Genomic DNA, 19,305 nt, shown 5'->3' on the forward strand with positions numbered 1-19,305 from the left:
CTGTTAACTGGAATTTAAATAAAAACTTAAATAAAAGACAGAGGGGGTGCCCAGGTGGCTCAGTCAGTGAAGTGTCTGCCTTCTGCTCAGGTCATGATCTCAGGGTCCTGGGGTTGACCCCACATCAGAGCCTGCTTCTTCCTCTCCTTCTGCCTGCCACTCTCCCTGCTTGTGCATGCACATGCAATCTCTCTCTGCCAAATAAATAAATAAAATCTTTAAATAAATAAAGACCAAGATTGCCAAACTGGAAAAAACAAAACAAGCCCAACTATATGCTGTCATAGAAGACAATCTTTAGATTCAAAGATATAAGCAGGTTGCAAATAAAAGGATGGAAAAAGATATACCATGCAAACAGCAACTATAAGAATACTGGAGCCATATGTCATGAGCCCGGGGCATTATACAGGACTGATGAATCACAGACATCTATGCCTAAAACTAATATGTTACATGCCAAATTCAAGTTTAAAAAATAATAAATAAAAATCTGTATGTCATCTCAAAAGAGAACTCGATTTATTATACTAATATCACACAAAATCACTCTAAAAAAAAATGGGGGGGGAATCCTTGGATGGCTCAGCGGTTTAGTGCCTGCCTTTGGCCCAGGGCATGGTCCTGGAGTCTCAGGATCGAGTCCCACATCGGGCTCCCTGCATGGGGCCTGCTTCTCCCTCTGCCTGTGTCTCTGCCTCTCTCTCTCTGTGTGTGTCTCCTATGAATAAATAAATAAATAATATTTTTAAAAAATAAATAAATAAAACAAAAATGTTAAAGACAGACATTTAAAATGTTTGTTTGTTTTTTATGATAGTCACACACACAGAGAGAGAGAGAGAGAGAGAGAGAGAGGCAGAGACACAGGCAGAGGGAAAAGCAGGCTCCACGCACCGGGAGCCTGACGTGGGATTCGATCCTGGGTCTCCAGGATCGCGCCCTGGGCCAAAGGCAGGCTCCAAATTGCTGTGCCACCCAGGGATCCCGACATTTTATAATGTTAAAAGGGCCAATCCATCAGGAAGATATAGCAATTTTCAACTTACATGCACCTAATAACAAATCCCAAAATACATGAAGCAAAAACTGATGGAAATGAGGGACAAATAGACATTTCAACAATAATAGTTGGAGACAGTAATATCCTACCTTCGACAACGAATAAGACAACCAGGCAGAAACAACAAAGAAAGGAAAGCCTTGAGCAACACTCCAAACCAACAGACATCTGTAGAGAACCCCCGCTAAGAGCAGTAAAATATACTTTCTTCTCAGTTCCTATGAAATGTTCTCCAAGACAGACCATATGTTAGACTATAAAACAAGCCTCATTAAATTAACAAGAATTCAAATCATAGAAAGTAGGTTCTCTGACCACAATAAAAATTAGAAATCAGTAACAAAGAATTTACAAATTCTTTACAAATATGTGGAAATTTTTTTTTAAATACTCTTTTTTCCTTAAGATTTATTTATTTGAGAGAGAGAGAGTGAGAGAGCATGCATGCGTACAGCTGAGAGAAAGGAGGAGAGTCAGGGAGACTCCTCACTGAGCACGGAGCCCCATGCAGGACTTGATCCCTGAACTTGAGATCATGACCTGAGCTGAAACCAAGGGTCAGGGGCTTAACCAACTATGCCACCCATGCGCCCCTAAAATAACACACTCTTAAATAACCAATGGGTAAGAGAAGAAATCACAAGCGAAACTGGAAAACACTTTGAAGTGAATGAATACAAAGACACACTAAACCAAGACTTACAGGACACAGAAGCAGTGCTTAGAGGGAACGTCCCAGCTGCCTTGATGAAAAGGAGAAAGCTCGCAAATCAATAATCGAAATTTGTACCTTAAGGTCCTGGAAGAAGAGCAAACTAAACCTAAAGCAATCAATAAGAAGGAAATAATAAAGATTAGACCAGAAATGAACAGAGTAAGAGCAAATAAAGCAAGGATTGGTTTCATGAAAAAAATCAAAAAAATTTTAAAGATTTATTTATTTATTCATTCATGAGAGACATAGAGAGAGAGGCAGAGACACAGGCAGAGGGAGAAGCAGGCTCCCTATGGGGAGTTCAATGCGGGACTTGATCCCAGGACCCAGGGATCACACCCTGGGCTGAAGGCAGATGCTCAACCGCTGAGTCACCCAGGTGCCCCAAGATCAACCAAATTAATAAACTTTTAGGTAGACCAATCAAGAAATAAAAGATTCAGGTTGCTAAAACTGGGACTGAAAGATGAGACGCCACCACTACCACTCACCCTAGAGAAGTACAAAGGATTATAATACTGGTGTGGAAAGCTACTGAGCAATGAAAAGCAATGAACAACTGATACAGGCAACAGCCTGGATGGGTGAGAAGTAAACAAAGCCAGTACCCAAAGGCGACACGTGATGTATGATTCCACAACATTCCCGAAATGACTAGATTATAGAGGAGAACAGATCAATGGCTGCAGGGACCCGGGGCGGGAGTGGGGGGGTAACTCCAAAGGGGAAGCACAAGCAAGCTCGTTCCTATTGACGGACAGCTCTGTATCTTGAGCAAGAAGGGGGTTACACAAATCCATGCAACTGATGTCACTAACATACAAAAAAGTGAGTGCACGGGGGCAGCTGGGGGGCTCAGTCGGCTAAGCCTCTGTCTTCCGTTCAGGTCACGGTCCAAGGTCCTGGGATCGAGCCCCGCATAGGGCTCCCTGCTCAGCGAGAAATCTGCTTCTCCCTCTGCCCCTCCCCCTGCTCATGCTCACACTCTCCCTCTCCCTCAATAAATAAAATCTTTTAAAAAATAAAGTGTGTGCACAATAAAACTGCTGGAACTCTAGCAAGGCCCAGGACATATTATGCCAAAGTCAATTTCTTAGTCTGACAATGGACTATGGTTACGTAAAATGTGACCACTGGGAGAAGGCGGGTGAAGAGTACACGGGACCTCTTCATACCACTTTTTTTTTTTAATCTTTTTTTTATTTTATTATTTATGATAGTCACACACAGAGAGAGAGAGAGGCAGAGACACAGGCAGAGGGAGAAGCAGGCTCCATGCACCGGGAGCCCGACGTGGGACTCGATCCCGGGTCTCCAGGACCGCGCCCTGGGCTAAAGGCAGGTGCCAAACCGCTGCGCCACCCAGGGATCCCTTCATACCACTTTTTAAAGATCTTATTTATTTGAGGGAGAGAATACGACCTGGGGGAGGGGCAGAGGAGAAGCAGACTCCCTGCTGAGCATGGAGCCCAATGTGGGGCTCGATCCCAGGACCCTGAGATCATGACCTGAGCCAAAATCAGATGCTTAACTGACTCAGCCACTCAGGCAACCTCTCTGTATTATTCCTGCAACTTCTTGGGAATCTATAATCCTTAAAAAATAAAAAGTTAAGAAAAATAATATGGGGGCTATTTTGCCATGGATGGCAGGATGGAAGGGCAGACTATCATATGGACTGATGGTTTGGGGCTGGGTGACAGGGACAGGTGGCTTCTTTATCCTAATCTGTCTTCCTCTGTATGTGTTCAAAATCTCGTAATAAAACCCTTAAAATGTGAAGTACATGGAACCAACACAGTAGTGGCCACTAACAAGGGCCTTCTCCATCCAGACCTACAAACCCCCTTCAAACTGTGCCATTATCAAGGCTCAGCCCCTTTTGTCTCCTACGCTCCCTGAAACAACGGCCAGAGAGGCCACTAGAGCCGCTGAGTGTTCTCACAACCTAGATCCTAAAGAGACGCAGGATGGTCTGAATGCCACCTTGAATAATGTATTCCAAACAGCATGTGAGAGTCGCCTAATACGCATGATCTCTAAAACGAGCTCTGCCGGGCGCCAGGATCTCACTTCCCATCCCGAATTTCTCCTTCAGCCAAGGCGACAAGTGCTGCCAGGGCCCACCTGCCCCCAAGCCCTCATCATTCCAGAGCGGAAATCTGAACTGCTCATGGTCAGGGAATTTTTAAAAGCTTCAGGAGACTCGCAGCATTCTACGTGAGGTTTCTCCTTTTCAAAGGCCTCGTTTCCAGGTGAAAATGATCTGCTCTCACACCAAGGTCTCAACTCTTTCTAAGCCAGAAAATGTAAAAGGGAGAACAATAAAGGAAAGGAAGACTGGGTGACAGAAACAACAGGATGAGCTCCATCCTCCCGACCTTGCCCGGTCATCCTGGGAGAAGCAAGAGCCACGGGGCACCTGGGTGGCTCAGGCTGTGAAGCGCTTGCCTTTGACTCGGGTTGTGATCCTGGAGTCCTGGGATCGAGCCCCGCATCAGGGAGCCTGCTTCTCCCTCTCCCTCTGACCCCCACTCCTGCTTGCTCTGTCTCTCTCATGTGCGCTCTCTCTCGCTCTCTCTCAAATAAATAAATAAAATCTCAGGAAAAAAAAAAAAAAAGAGGAAGAACCAGCATCCCCCAGTACTTTCTGCTCTGGGCCCAGCATCCAAGCCCAGCATCCAAATATCCAAATAGACAGGCCCCTCCATGGAGAACCCTGCCGACTGTTCCCCAATCACAACAATCCTCTCAGGTGGTCACCCTCATGTCACCGATCACCAAGAAGGAAGATGAGGCCCCGAAGGATTAAGGGACTTGCCCAAGGTCACACAGTTGGGAGGAATGGTGGGCCAGGGTTAATCCAGCTGTTTCACCCTGGGAGTCAGCGCAGATTCCTTCCCATGCACCCAGTCCACTCATGAGGCCTCCCTGGTGTGCTGCCTCCGAAATCTCCCCCAAGGCCAGTCCTCCTGCCCCCAAACTAGACCACCTCTTGAGCCACTGTCACAGCCCACCTGGCTGACGGCTGGAGTTCCCTCCTGCTTTTACTCCCGAGAGCCACCAGAGGGGTCTTTGAAAACACAGAAATCTCTGACTTCACCATCAGCTCCCCGGGCTTCTCCCTGCCTTTACTGGGGTCTGGCTTACCGCAGCCTAAGCGGCAGAGCCACTCGGTGTGGCTTCTGCAGACCTCAGGGTTTACTGCTCTCCGGCCAGCTCATCATGTTCCAGCTACATGGGACTCCTTCCAACCCTCAAACATGCCAAGCTCATTTCCGCCTCAGGACCTTTGCACGTACTATTTGTTCTTCCGCTTGGAACTTCTTGTTCCAGAGCTCCTCAGGGTTGGCACCTCCGAGTCATTCAGATCTCTGCCCAAATGTCACCTCCTTGGAGCAGATTCCTGTCCACCCAGTTAAAGCAGCACTGCCTCTTGTGCTTCCCAGTCAAATCGCTCCCCCATTTCAACACCCAGGGGCCATTTGTTCCTTGCTGGCTACTTAGCACCTAGCCTGGCACAATGAGCCTGGAGAGCTCCCAGGCCCTCAGGGCTGTGGCGAGCCTTCAGGCTCTTCTACAAAGTTGGGGCTGGTGGAGTCAGCTGGTCCCAAGCACCAAAGCACCAACTCAGTGGCCAGGGATAACAGCCCCGTGCTAAGCACTTCTTAATGCACATCACCCCGTTTACATCCGGCAAGGAGAGCACCTGAGGGTGCCAAGGCCCAGAGAGGCAGCGCTGTTCGCCCCAGGTCAGTGGCAGAGCAGGTTCAGGAGCTGGGGTGCCATTTTCAGTACTGGTTCTAGGCCCAAACCAAGTCTCAAGGACTAGATTCTGGTCCCCCGACTCCAAAATCCCCTGGAGAGGTCTTCCTGAGTGCCTGGACTGCCAGGGGTTCCTGTACACGGGTGGGGGCAGGGGGCAACCACGGGACCCCTGCCCAGGCCCCTCTCCAGGAACCACAGCCATCTCTGCTCTGGGCCAGCCTCACCCGAGAGCCAGCAAATGGGCGTGCAGCTCAGTGTGGAAGGCCGGCATTTAGGGGACCAAGTGGAGCTGGGGAAGCTCTCTCTTCTGATTTCCCAGAGTGGACATCCCAAATGCGGACACAAGGAGGCACAGAGTGGCGGGTTCTGGATGTTTCTGGAGAACCTCCACCCGCTCTCCTCTCCAGGCCCAGTGTGAGTCCTCAGGGACAGCTCTGGCCTGGGGGTTGCACACTCTTGCCAGCCCAGGTCACCCGAGCAGCACAGACACATCGGGGATCCCTGCCCTCTGGGGTGCATGCTCTGACCTCACCTCTCCGTGGTGGCTTGTACAGCAGTGGCCACGCCGGAGCCCTCCACCCATCCTGACCACACCGAGCTCCAGGCCTCCAGGGCACCCAGCCTATGTGGCAGGACCCCTGCCTGGCAGTCACAGGGCCGTGTGACCAGTCCCCAGCAGGGACCCTTCCCTCCTCAACTACTGCATCAGCCCTCAGGGCGAGGAGGACATCCTATCACCCCCAAACTGACCCCTGGACTCTGGAGCACACGGAGGGCCCCTCACAATGTCTGTCTGGCTGCACACACATCAGATCCTCACAGGGGCTACAGAAGGCCTTCCCTGGTTGGGTTTTGTCCCGTTGGCCCAGAGTTTTCTATTGGGAAGATACGCTATGTCTGTAATAAAGACCCGTCCGGAAGGCTTGTTAGGCAAACAGCCATATGACCCGGCTGACCCCCAAGTTCCCAGGCCTTCTTCTGGTTAAAGGCCAAGTCAGTTAATACAGGGAGACATGGGGCTTCAAGGAGCAGGTGCCGGAAGCCCGAGGCAGCAGCTCCTGGTACCCGGCGTCACAGGGGCCGTACCGAGGACACCTGCGCCCCAGCCGTGGCAGCCGAGGGGCACAAAACCTGACCAGAGCTTCTCCCACCCAGGGCTGCTCTGCGAAGCCCACCGGCTCACGCCAAGCCCTCGCACGGGACCCCGGTCTTCCAGGCTGGAGACTCCAAGTTCATTTTTATGGCAGCCCCAAGTTCACTGGAGGAGAAAATCCAATGAGGCATGATGAACAGGCCCCAGGACTCCGAGTTCTGGCCCGGCTGCCTCTGGCCCAGCCTCCCCGGGCAGCAGCGCCCTTGCTTCCTGGTCCGTAAATCCCCGGCCAAACCCTCCTACCTGCCCCATTGCCGTAAAGAAGCTCCAGAGGAAGAAAAAACAAACTGATTTTCAAAGTGCCTTCTAATAACCTTGACTGTTCCTTAACTTCCTCCCCAGCATCAGTACGGAGCAGCGGTGTGAAAACCATGGGCCACTGTGGAATTTTAGAAATTTCTGTTACGATGCCTCCATTCACCGGCAAGGGAAGACAGAGCCCAGAGGAAAGTCGGTACTGTGATCTACCGAAGGCTCAGGAGGCTGGGCCCAGGTCCTCTGCGGGCTGTCCTGGGCACCCCCCGGCATGCCCTCGGAGCACAGCTGTCCTGGGGCCCGAACTCCTCCGGGAACGGATTTTCAGGTACTGACTCGGTTCTTCTCACAACCCCCTGACGCACAGACCTACACTGCCGTCCCCATTCTGGAGGTCAGGGCATAGACCCAGGAGGTCAGGCGCATGGGTGCAAGCCGCAGGCTGCCCACCCCACTCGGGCTCTCCTGCCTCAAGACCTCAGGCCATTTAGGACCGCCTGCAGCTGGCGATGCTACTTCCAAGCTGTACTTCTACCCAAGCCTCTCTCCTGGGTCTTCCCAGGGCCAAAGCAGCATTCCAAGTTCCTGGAGCAGCTTGGGGCTACGTCCACAGCTCCCCAGCACAGCCAGCATCCATGCCACAAGTGTCCTGCCCTGGGCTCGGCCACCAGGACTCCCAGCCCTCACAGCTGGTCCAAAATAAGAGGCAGGACTGCAAGGGTGTCCGGGAAGGATCGGGACACGGCCGTGGGGCCTGACGTCCCGGACTGAGCGGCAGCATTGCAGGCCAGGGTGGCTCACTCAGCCACTGCACCTCGAGAGCCCTGACTTCAAGCAGCCCGGTACCGGGCCCTCCAGGGGTCAGCCCCTGCCCTTCCGGGGGCAGGCTGTCCTGACCCCTGGGTCGGCCCACAGCTGCCGTCTCCTCCTCCTCCAAACACTGGCTTGATTCCTACCCCCTCCGTGAAAGGCTCAGGGCCTCCCCGGGCCCCCACAAAGGCCTCCCCCCTTAGCTGTACCCCTCCCCCTGCAGTGGGTCAACACCCTCCCCTCTCACCCCTCAGTGGCCACAGCCGGTTTACACTGGCTCTGTCTCGTCTCTCCAGCTAGAGGCAGACGGCTCCAGAAACTCTGATGGACCAGGAAGGTGGGCAGGAACAGGAGGCGGATGGAAGGGGCCAGTCTCCACTAAGGGCCAGGACCCCCCACGGCTAGCACCTCTGACCCCATCACAGTGCTCAGCTCATCCAGGGACTGCAGTTCCCCCAAATAACCAGGCTGTCAGGGGCCAGCAGCAAGCATGAGAGACACCCAGCATGTTGAGGACTCCGTACCAACAAGACAAAGCAAAAAACAAAGGAGTGTAAAATAATTCATAACTATTTTTATACTGATTCCATGTTGAAATGTTAACATTTGGGGTATCTTTGGCTCAATACAAATACATTAGTCAAATTAGTTTCATCTGTTTCTCTTTACTCTCTAACGTGACTTCTAGAAAAATGGCACAAGGGGCTTGCTTTGCGTCTTTACTGGGCCGCGCTGCCTTAGGAAAGACATCTTTCCAGGTCTCATATTTTGGTCACTGAGTCTTCTGGAGTCAGTTTTTGTAGACAGCACGAAGCCGGGGACCAGCTTTATCACCTGACATCCGGAGTGTGTTCACGTGTGTACCCACGGGGCACTTCCCACGAGCCCAGGACACCCCACCTCACCGGTATCCTCTGCCGGGGGACAGAAAGTCACAGGCACACAGGTGGGCGTCAGGGATGGCACCGGGCAAGCATGTGGGGCAGGGGGCTGTCCGGCTATGTGCTGCTACCAACCCACACCCCTCAAGTCCCTCCCACCCCCAGGAGAGCCCAGTTTGGTGGGCATTTCTGAATGGCCCAGTGTGGTGCTGCCGCTACCCCTGGAGGGGACACTTAGAACCCAGTCACTGGCATCTAAGAGGCAACTCACAACTCTGGTAAGGCTGGGGCCGGGCAGACCAGGAAAGTGGCCCGAAGGAGGTGGCTCAATTTAAAATCCACTAGCCAGGGACACCGGGGTGGCTCAGGGGTTGAGCATCTGCCTTCAGCCCAGGGTGTGATCCTGGAGTCCCAGGATCAAGTCCCACATTGGGGTCCCTGCAGGGAGCCTGCTTCTCCCTCTGCCCATGTCTCTGCCTCTCTGTGTCTCTCATGAATAAATAAATAAAAGCTTTAAATATAAGTAAATAAATACAAATTTATAAAATAAAGCCCACTGGCCAGACTGCAGGGGGAGGTCTTAGAAAGGAGGGTGCTGAGTGGGGTTTCCCCCACATGAAGCTCTCAGGGAGGCCCGCTCAGACCTGGGCGATGAACAGCCAACCTGGCCAGCAGGAACCGGCCTTTCCGCCCTCAGCCATGGCAGACTTGAGGCCAGGAGGCCCCAGCCCTACCAACCACGAGGTGAACCTACAGGACACGGGAAATGGAGAAGCCAGAGCGGTAGGGGCCAGGGTCACAGGCCCCATGGAACAGACACAGGGAGGGAGGCCTGGCTCTGCAGCGAGAGGTCCTGCAGGGGACCCACCGGGCCAGCTCAGGCTGGAGGAAGAAGAGGGCAGACAGGCGAGGACTCACCGCTCACTACGGGGGTCCAGAACTGTGCACACCAAGGGCGGCCTGAGCACCTCCCGCAGGTGAGCTGGGTCACCGTGTCTGACGTTCTGGCTGTCCCTCACCTTCAAGGCCGTCCCCAAACCCATGGGCCAAGCCTCCCCACACAGACGCTCAGGGAGGGAACCAGACACAGGAGGCCACACGAAGTGTGAGTCCATTTATGTGGGACGTCCAGACTGGAGGGGGGCTGGTGGGTGCCGGGTTTGGGGGCAGGGGGAGAGGAACTATTTAATAGGTACAGTGTTTCCTGCTCAGTTCTGGAATGTTCTGGAATTTCACAGTTGTGACGGCTGCACAGCTCTATAAATGTTCTAAAACACACTGAATTGTCCACTGAAAAGGGTGAATGTTGAGGTATGCGAATATCTCGATAAAAATACACTTAAGGGGCACCTGGCTGGCTCGGTCGGTAGAACATGCACCTCTTGGTCTTGGGGTCACGAGGCAGAGCCCCATATTGGGTGTCGAGTTTACTTTGACTATATATATAAAACGACGACAGGGCAGGACTACTTTATGAGGGGCTGCTCTAGAAAATTCAGGGTCTCGGGCTCCCTGCCTGGAGCCTACTCCTCCCTCTGCCTGTGTCTCTGACCCTCTCTCTTGCTCTCTCTCTCTCATGAATAAATAAATAAAATATTTAAAAAAAAAATAGAAAATTCAGGGTCTGGTCACCCACCAGAGCCAGTCGCTGGGCAGCTGCCCCATGGCTCTCCCTGGTGAGCCCAACAGCTCTGGTCTTAGCCCCTGGGATGCTTGGGGACAGAGTTGCCACCCCTTCTCCCCTCAGCCCCTCGGAGCCTAGTGCGGGGAGCAGGCGGGAGGACGACACCCAAGAGACGGCCTGGCTTCCCTGCCCCCACCCCATGCCCTTGTCCATGCAGGTCCCCAGGCCCCCCCCCCCCCGAGCACCCGCTCCGTCCCCCTCCTCCCGCCAGCTCATCGTTGCCCATTGCCCACGATGACAAGGCTCGGCTCAAGTGCTGCCTCTTCTGTCATCTTCCTGGCCACCGCCCAAGCCTTTGCCCTGCGCCTCCTCCGGCCTGGCGTCTGTGTATCCTGGCAGCCCTGGCCCCCCTGCCCCTCTGCCTTCCACCGTGGACCGTGACCCTGTGGGCAGGAGACACCGCTCATCTGGCCACAGACACGAGGCGGGCCGACAACTGTCGCACTCAACAGATGTTGCTCAATGCCTCGGATGGAGCCAGGGCTCCCACGGCCATGTGTCCACTATAAAGCCACGGCCTGGCCAGGATCGAGAAGACAAGCCATCGGTCGGCAGGCCCAGAGCCACATTCGAGAAGCGTCCTGTGAGTCTGGAGGTGGGCAGGCCGCGCGGCTGGGGTGTCTGCAGGGCCACGTGCCGCATGACCGAGGCCGCGCTGTCCACTCTCCCCGTGACCATCAGCCTGAACCTGCCCGCGCCCACCTGCAGGTCTGGGAGCCGCTAGCAAGCTCCATGCACGCATCTGTCCAACCAGCCGCCCCTCCATCTGCGGGGCCCGGCGAGATGCCTCGAGGTGCAGAGTAGCCAGCTTCTCAACAAGCGACACTGCCTGTGCGTCGAGGCTCTGTCCTGCCTCTGGTGCAAGGACACGCGGACTCAGGAGCAGCCAAGACCGGTCTGTGGCCCCGACAGGCTGCCACCCAGGAAGGGGGCGAAACAGGACGCCTTCTTTCCCAGAAGGGGGTCACTGAGCCAGCGTTCTCTCCTGACTCCTTACTCTTCCTTGGGCAGAAGGAGCTGGACTAACGCAGTGAATCAAGAGTTTAAATTCCAGGGGCTTTACTCACACGCAAGCGAGACACGAGCAAGCCTCTCGACTCGTGACTCTGATAATCAGATCCATGCAGCGCGCAACCCGAGATAGGAAGCCCACTGTGCCGAGGGCCGACTCTTTCTGATACATGAGATTTTAAAGGGAACAGCGGGCATTTGAAAGAGCCAGCAGCAAAATGAGAATCTCCCAGCCCAGCTGCCCAGCCAGGGACCCCCTCACTCATCTGGAGTGCCCACGCAGAGACCACACCAGCCGGCTCCCGGGCCACTGTCTGGGCTGCCCAGAAATGCTGGGGTACACAGCCCGTTTCCACCCACCTGTGGCCCGGGGATCCCCATGCACCCCTGTCGGCAGGCCGTCACCGTGCCTGCTGGTGGCTTTGGGCTGGCTCTCGGTCAGAGGGGGCCTCAGGGATCCATCCTCCGGCTTCTTCTGTACAAAGCACAGCTCCAGATGCACCGGCAGCTCATCTTCCACAAGTCATTTCTCTCCACGCTCTCCCCCTGGAGACTGGAGCGAGCAGCCATAAGACCAGGAAGGCAGGCCCGCCTCCACCCCTACCTGCCCACGAGGTGCGGTCACTTAGGGGTCAGACCTGGGCCACCCACCTAGAGATCCCCTCTTCACAGCTTGCTGGACAGGCTCCCCCGAGGAACGTAACCGGGATCACGTATCAGCAGACAGGGCCAGACCCTCCGTTCGTCATTGTTCTGACCTGTACCTGGAGACCCGCTTGGGGGGCTTGGGGGGCTCGGTGGCCTGCAGCGACTTGTTTTCTGGCTACTCGCTCTTTGTCCACTGAACAAACCCACTCGAGGCCTCCGTCCCCAAGAGCCACAGCCCGGAGCGACAGGACAGCTCTGCTGCCAAAAAAGCCCGGCGGGCCCAAGAGCCAGACAGCTCCACACACGCGATCTGTCAATGCCACCAGAGCCCACCAGTGCCCGTGCCGCCCTCGCTGGGACCACTGGGCTGGGGCAGGAAGCACAGGGACTGAGAGAGGGAAAGGCCCAGAAAGAGGCAAAAAAAAAAGCATAGGCAACTTTGGAAAGCCAGGATGTCCAATCTGGAACTCTCCAGATTGTTGATTTCAATCAACTAAAGAAGGTGCAATCTCATGTTAACGGTATGCATGCCTGACAAACAGAACATTCCTGGGAAGGGACCGGACGGGCGACTTTCTGTCCTTGGCTCAGAAATCACACATCGGCCACCCTTCTCCCCACCCCACAGTCGTGGTGGAAGAGCGGAGCCAGAGCTGCCGGGTCCCGGCCTGCGCCTGCCACCTGCCATCTGACTGTCACCATGGCGTCCACGCACCCCACACAGCTCCGCGTTCACACCCACGAAAGCCACATCTTCAGAGCGTCCCCGTGGAGGCCCGGGAGCTGAATGACCATAAAAACCACCTCCCAGGGTTCGTCGCCCCTTCCGACGAGGGCACTGGTGTTGGTAAAGAGAATGGGTCAGATGCTTACAAAACAAAACGATTGGGAAACGCATCTTCCTTTCAAACCCTCGGCCTCTGCCAGGCCCAGACAAACTCCTCAGGCCAAGAAGATCCTTTCTAATCTTCTGGGGTGCAGTACACAGAGGGGGTGGGGGCTGGAGCATGAAAAGGTCAAACATCGCAAGTGGCAAAGTATCTGCCCCTGTTCACAGCCACTTTTTCTTCCTCCTTCATTGTGGGGTTGTTCAGTGGATGGGGTCATAACGTTTTCTTCTATTTCCCTTGAAACAGCTTACAACCCTTTTTTTTCTTTTTTTAATATAGAGTAGGACTCCAAATGCTTTGATGTAAAAAACATGGAAATTCATTCATTCAACAAAGGAGCATTTACTGAACACCCACCGTGAGCCGGGAACCGCCCTAGGTGCTGGGGAGACACGCAGCAGCCAAGAGAGACGGCGCTCCTGCAGCATGGACCGCGCACCCTGCTGCAGGTGTTTCTAAACTATGGCCCACAGCTCAAATCCAGCCTGCCACCTGCTTTGGGTACAGCCTCCAAGCTAAGAACGGTTCTGACCTTTTTTTTTTTTTTTAATTTATTTATGATAGTCACACACAGATAGAAAGAGAGAGGGAGAGACATAGGCAGAGGGAGAAGCAGGCTCCATGCACCGGGAGCCCGACGTGGGACTCAATCCCGGGTCTCCAGTATCGCGCCCTGGGCCAAAGGCAGGTGCCAAACCACTGCGCCACCCAGGGATCCCCGGTTCTGACCTTTTTTAATGGTTGGGTGAGGGGGAAAAAAAAAATCAAAGGAAAAGAAACAGTTCATCACGGGTGAAAAGTATGTGAAACTCATGATTCTGCATCCACGAATAAAGTTTTATTGGAAAATAAGCACACTCATTCCTGTCTATAGTGCTGTGATACAATGGCAGAGAGGAGTTGGGACTGGCCTGCAAAGCCAAAACTATTTACTCTCTGACCCTTTCCAGAAAAAGCTTCTGTTCTCCTGGATGAGACAAGCAATAAATAAACAGATTAGTATGTGGGTTTGTAGTAGTGCTGAATGCAAAGAAGAAAAAGCAGGACGGGGAGAGAGGGTGGTTGGAAGGGTGCGTTTAGGCAGTGTAGCCAGAGATGGCCTCGGAGCCGAGATGTGAATGACAAGGAGCCAGCTGGCTAGAAGAGTAGGAGAACAACAAGTGCAAAGGCCCTGAGGCAGGGCAGGGAAGAGTGGGCAGGGAGCTGGTTACAAATGAGAGAGCAGGCATGGGGGGGAGGGGAGGGCAGGGAGAAAGGACAGACCACAGTGACCACAAAGACCACGGGAAGGGGTCTCAAGTTTTCCCAGGAATAACAGGAAGCTACTGGAACGTTCTGAGTAGAGGTAGGCCATTTTTTAAACTTTCTAAAAGCTCCCTGAGGAAGCAGGAGCAAAAAACGACGGGCTAGTGGTGACACCTTATCTAATCAAAGAGAACGCTCCTCGAACAGGCCAAGCCAAAGTGGGGAGTAAACTCAAAAACCAACTTGCCCAACAACAGAATCAATGCATCAAACCACTCAGGCCTTACTACCGAAGGGACATGAACATTTTTTTTTTTTTTTTTTTTTTTTAGTATCACAGTTAAATGCATGTCATTGTATAGAAGTATCGGCAGCCAGCATACTAACAGCCCCACGACCTCATGGACATAACTGTCCAGGAGGAGGCAGGATTAAAGCAGTGAGTCACCTTCAAGTCAACTTAAAGAGATCTGTTAAGCAAAGTGACAGGAAGGGGTATGGTGACAGGGGGAAGGCGGTGTGGTGACAGGTGGAAGCCTGGGCAGGGCACCCACGTGGGCTTGGGTGAGGACATCCCCCGGAAGACCCCTGCGCCATGCCTGCCGGCCAGTCTGCACCCCCCTCTCAGGAGTGGAAGCTGCAGGCTGGGAAGGCCGGGGGAGAGGCAGGGTGACAGCCGAGAGGGACCTGCACAGCCAGGCTGACATAAGCCCCTCCTCATTCGCGGACGAAGGGGAGGAAGGGGACAAAGGGAAGCAGAACTTGAGGCAGATCAAGGTCCTAGCCAAATAGCAGACAAGCTGCTGTTCGAGGTTAAGTGACACGATCCCCTTTGGGGGGCACCTGTGTCCCCCAGGGGACCCTGGGTTACGTCTGGGGGCATCTGTGGTGGTCACATTGGGGGTGCTCCTGGCATCAAGTGGGTGGGGCCAGGGATGCGGCTCAGCCCCCCCACAGTGCCCGGGACCGTCCCACGGAGGACAATCCGATCAAATGTGAGCCCGACCGAAACAGATGCCACGCACCACTAAGCAACCCAGTCCAGCTCCGAGCTTCTGGTGCCACACAAAGCATTCAGTGCTTCTCACCCCCTCTGAACCCCAAAATGACCTGGGATGGGTTCTCAGGACACCCATTTTTCAGATGAGGACCATGGGGCCCAGAGAAGGGAAGGGATCTGCGCCAAAGGAGGGATTTGAACCCGGGTCCCTCAGATTTGGAAGCCTGTATGGGGAATGGAGGGGAGGACAGGAACCTGGGGACACAGTCCCCAACAGCAGGTCAGAACGGAGTCCAGGTTGGGCCCTGTCCTCTGCTGCCCAGCATCCTCAGCCAGGAGCACAGGCACCAGGGCGGGGCAGGAAAGAGCTGGGGCAAGAGGCCCCAGGGGGCAGCCACGGGGCAAGACTTTGGAGCAGAGCCAGGAACCCTGGCCTGCCGAGGCTGTGGTGAGGCACCGAGGTGACCGAGCAGGTCTGTGGGGCCCTCCACACTCATACCCTCTGCAAGCAGCCCATTTACTCTCCACCCTGCCCCCCCACCTGGGAAGGTTTAGTGATCCCCCCCTCAACTTTGTTCTTGAGCAAGTGACCGGCCCAAGGTCACACAGCTCTGACGCCCACACCACCCTGCCACATCCCAGGAGGAAAACCACCCACAGAGCCTCAGTTGCCGGCACCTCACTCCATCCCTACCCGTCGTCCTCTGCTCCTGCCCAGTCCCCGAACCCGGCCCCATGGGTGGTGGGCTTCACACCCCAGGACACCCACCTCTCCCTTCCCCCACCAGAACTGGGGCCCCCTGAAGCTAGAATTCTCTGCAACCTGCCCCAGTGCTCCACCGTCCCCATTCTCACAGGTGTCAGATAAGACCCAGGAACAGATGGCCCAGCCCCTCCAGGGGAGGGGAAGGGGGTGGGGCACAGGAGGGCAAGGGCGAGAAACCAGCAGAGGCGGTGGCGAAATGCGGAATCAAGTACTGGCCAGAGTGAGGGGAAGGGGCTGGGCGGGGGCGGGGGGTGGGGGAGAGGGCCGAGCACCCCAGAAGCTCCTGCAGGATGGCACAGGGACTGAAATAAAGTACAACAAAGGCCGGGCGGGGTCCCTAATGACCAATCAGCAATACCTTTCAGCGCCAGCGTTTAGCATCCCCTTGCCCGCCCGCCCACAATGAGGAAAGCATCCGAAAACGGGAGGAAAAAAAAAAAATCAATTGTTACAAGACCTGTATGGATTCCCAGTCTCCACGCCTTCACACTCACAGGAGTGTGCACACACGCACACACGCGGCGGCTGACACAGGACCCGCGTGCACGCTGCAACACCTGGGAGCGCTTGTGCCACCACACCTCCGCCTCCCCCTCCGCGCCCCAGCAGTGACGTCCCCTGTCCCCCCCCACCCCCCGCCCCGGGGGCAGGGCAGTCTGACCGGCGCGGTGTCCCCGGCACCATCGGCACCATCGGAGGAACACCGAGATGGGCCAGGCATCCAATCAGAAACACGGAAAGCGGGCCAGCGAGTTTCAGAAACCCTCGACTCCGATAATCACAAGTTGACTCCACGACTTTCACACTCTGTCCTTCAGGGTTCCAAAAACACAAACTGCAAAGACGGGAGACGCTTGTGCACCGCTCCTGCAGGGGTGGCGGGAGGCGGCTGGCCAGCAAGTTGACAGACCCTCCCGAAGCCTCATAAGGAAGCTATTATTTGAGAATCAAGGGAGTCATTAGCTCTCGGATGGCGGCGATAAAAGCCCACAGAGTCATCTAATGAGCCCGTTTCGGGGGCCTTCTCCAGCCTGGGGACAGCCCCATAGGCCGCTGCTGAGGCAGAGGGGTGGGGCAGGGCACCCGAGCCTTGAATGCATCCCTGTGCCCTCAGACCCAAGGCCCGGCCGGCACCCAGCGGGACCCAAAGCAACTCGCAGCTGACATAAACACACGGACACCACCACGCTCTTGACGTGTTGTAGGATCACCGGATCCCACCGAGCACAACCACCTTCTCACTAGTTTCATAACTCGGGAAACAGTTGCCCAGGTGCACCTGAATTATTAAAACAAAAGCATCCTCATCCCCCCTCCTCCCCAACCCAACAGATGGGACACACGGAAGCGCAGTCCACGCTTCCCCCGCCCCCGGGGGTGGGAGGGGGGAGCACGAGCTCCTGCAAACCCTTCACCGGTGCCCAGGTGGACACGCACCCGCTCCACCTGGTGTCACCGCGCCCACCGGCCGCAGACGCAGGTCCCTTTCCGAACCAATCCGTGTCCCCGCCGCTCCCACCGGGGTGGCCGCAATCTCCTCCTACAGAGAAGGGGGTCGCTGAGCCGCCCAGGGGGGCTGGGACGGGGAGGCACGGAGGGGACGCGTCTGGAGGCTCGAGGTGCATACCAAGTGGATACGGTTTTTAATCATTAAAAAAAAAAAAACCCACACACAGCGGACTGCACGCTCCTTTCGGGGGCGCGGGGATGGGGAGCGAGTTGGGAAGCCGCGGCGGCGCGGCGGCCCGCGTCTGGGCGCGGGGGGCGGGGGCGGGGGCGGGGGCGGGGGCCGGGGCCGCGGCGGGGGCAGCGCCCCGGTGACCCCGCCGGGCGCCCCGAGGGGCGGAAACGCCGGCGGGGCCCGGCCGGGGCCTGGGATCGCCCGCGCGCCCGCGCTCGCCAGCGCTCTCCGTCCCTGCCTCGCTCTTCATTTTTTTTTTTTTTTAATTATCAGGATTGTTGTGAATAATAAAAGAGAAGGGCCCAGGCGGGCAGGGCCGGCCGGGCCGGGCCACCCACGCTGTCATCTTTTGTGCAGGGCCGGCGGGGACGCCCCGGCCCAGCCCCCGCGCGCGCCCCCGGCCCCCGGCGCCCGGCCCCCGGCCCCCGGCTCCGGGCCGGACGCCCCCGCCTCCCGCCCCCGGCCCCGCCATTGTCCGGCCGCGCCGCCCCCGCCCGAGGCCCGCCGGGCGCCCCCGGGCCGGGCGGTTAACGCCCCCAACCGCCTCGCGGGCCGGGACAAAGCGCGGCGGCCGCGGCCCGAGCAGGCCGCGCCCGAGGCCTGGGCCTCGCGTCCCGGGCGCCCGCCCGCAGCCCGGGGCGCGGCGCGGGGGCGGCGGCGGCGGCGGCGGCGGCGGCGGCTGCGAAGGCGGCGGCGGGGCCCGAGCTCGGACGCGGCGACCGCCTCCCCGCGGGCTCACCTGAGGCGGCGCGCGCGGCCCGGTCCGGAGCAGCGGCGCGCGCTCCCCCGCCCTCGGCGTCGCACCCCCAGGCCCCGCTCGGGCCGGGCCCCGCTCGGTCGCTGGCGGCCGAGCCCTCCGCGAGCGCCCCGGGCGGGGCTTATGAGGCCGCGCGCCAGCTCCGCCCTGGCTGCCATTGGCCCCCGAGCCCACGCCCGCGCGCCCATTGGCTGCCGCTGACAGCTCCGCCCCTCCCCTCCGCCGGGCCCATCAACATCGCACGGCCCGCCCCCCGCGCGCCCCGATTGGGCGGGCGCCGGCGCAGGCCTCGCCTTCCCATTGGCTGGCCTGCCGGGACACGCCGGCGCCCACCCACGTGCCCACTGACCGGCTCCGTTTTCATTGGAAGCGGCGCACGCCAGCCAAGGCAGCCGCCACCAACCGGACGGCGGCTGGGCCCCGGATTGACAAGGGCGCCTCGGGGACCGCCCAACGACCGCACGGGGGCAAGCGAGCATTGGCTGGCGGGGCGAGCCCGAGGCGCGGATTGGCTGGGGCGGATGCCAATCAGGGCCGGGGCCCCGCCCCGGTTATCAAGCTGCAACTGAGTACGTGAGACCCAGCACAACATCAGCACCAGGCCCGGGAGGTACGAGGAAGGAGTTCGAGACCCGCGGCCGGAACTTGGACGCGGCGTTCTCCGGTTCGTGGAGTCCTGACGTGCGAACGGCTCCGGTGCAACCCATTTTGCAAAACGGAGGGACTATAAAAAGTCAAGCAGCAAGCGCCCCTCCTCTGCGCCCCCCCCCCCCCCCCCCCAGAAATCCACATCTACTCCCATCACAATCCACAAACCTTTGCAAATCCGCAAGGCCCACCGGGTAGTTAGGGGCGCTCCCGCAAGTTCCCTAACACGAGGCAGTCCCTGGCACCAAGGTTCCGAGCTCGGCTGGGCCCCGCGCCTCACTGGGACCTTTCGGGGCCTCATTTTTCCCCTGCGAAGTGGAGATGATGGTA

At 56.8% G+C, this 19,305-nt stretch overlaps 1 protein-coding gene across 1 annotated transcript in view; it reads right to left on the reverse strand.

The window, feature by feature from the left end:
- The window catches only part of KDM4B (lysine demethylase 4B), a 137,044-nt gene extending 118,614 nt beyond the window's left edge, over window positions 1-18,430 (reverse strand). Inside the window, 1 exon segment of the mRNA XM_072721702.1 lies at window positions 18,310-18,430. The gene's annotated coding sequence lies outside the window, so the exon portion shown is untranslated.
- Window positions 18,431-19,305: the final 875 nt, after the last annotated feature.

This window comes from Vulpes vulpes, chromosome 9 (assembly GCF_048418805.1).
Source record: "Vulpes vulpes isolate BD-2025 chromosome 9, VulVul3, whole genome shotgun sequence".
NCBI classification, from domain to species: Eukaryota; Metazoa; Chordata; class Mammalia; order Carnivora; family Canidae; genus Vulpes; species Vulpes vulpes.